The sequence below is a fragment of the Entamoeba nuttalli genome, assembly GCF_000257125.1.
Source record: "Entamoeba nuttalli P19 unplaced genomic scaffold asmbl_7711, whole genome shotgun sequence".
NCBI lineage: Eukaryota > Evosea > Mastigamoebida > Endamoebidae > Entamoeba > Entamoeba nuttalli.
Window position 1 is genome coordinate 7981 of NW_008578767.1, and position 1412 is coordinate 9392.

Here is a 1412-nt window from a genome sequence, read left to right on the forward strand (position 1 = left end):
TCTACTTTTATATCTTTTATTCATTTCCTTTTTGAATATTGTTTTTATCTTCTTCTTTTCAATTCTTATAGTTTCAATTCATTTTCACATTCAAAGTTGATGTTATGGTTGTTGTTTATTTGATATCTCTTTCTTTCATTATTAATTTTCATTGTCATATTGTTTGTTTGGGATTAGTTGTATTGTTCTTCTTGTTGTATTTTATTTGTCTTATTTTTATTTCATCTTTTTATATTTAGTATTTGTTTTAGTTTACATATTCTCTTTCTTCTTTTTATCATAATTGTCTCAGTAATTTCAAATGATGTTATCATTTTTATCATTTCTACTTTCTTATTTCTTTATTATACTTTTATCACTTGTTTATCATCATTTATCATTTTCATTATTCGATAAGAAGAAGTTTGTTCTTTTTATTTATATTTTATTTCTTTATTTACTTTCTTATTCTTCTTTTTATATTATGATTGATGAAATAAACTTATCATATTTATAATTTAATCTCATCATATTTTCTTTATTGTTGTTTAGTAATCTTTAAAATAATTTATTAATTAATCTTGAAATATTTCAACTTATTTAATTTAATCCTATAAATTACTTACATTATTTATATAATATTAACGCATAAATAAGAAAATTAATAATATACATACAATGAACATTTGATAAATCTGATGTTTCATGAATGTAATAATTTATAAAGTCATCAATAATCAATTTTTAATATTCTAACTTTTAACATAAATACGAACTATCATAAATAAAAGAATGATAACAAAGTCGAAGCTATTTGATTATTAATATGTAACATCTAAAACAAGAAACTAAATGTTTGTATTGTAATAAAAATAATAAAATAGAGAGATAAAAGAATAAATAAAGTTAAAAATATGATAATTTATTTAAAAATATTGATTCTCCTTTATTCATATCAATGATATACTGCTGGTTATAATGTTTATCATTTTATTTTCAATAAGAAATGAAATAAAAGAATAAAGAATAAATAAAGAACATTTTAACATAATAAAATATTTCAATTGATAGAGACAGTATAAGATAACAAAGAATAATAATAAACTACAAGTACACCAAATACATAAATAAATCAATATTATAAAGAAATAAGAATGTAATAAAATAACAAATGAACATGAATAATCAAATTAATGATTATAATTTAAAAGAGTAATGATTTGAATTATGAATTGAAATTATTATTCATAGTATTATTGTTGTTATTCTTTATGATTTATTTATTAAATTTGATATTTATTCAATTTTGTTGAATAAATTACAAAAATGAAATGAAATGTAATTTAATATTTCATTTCATTTTATTTATTGTTGAACTTAAAATAAAATAATACATCAATATCATGAAATGAAAAATGAAATGATTGAGTCAT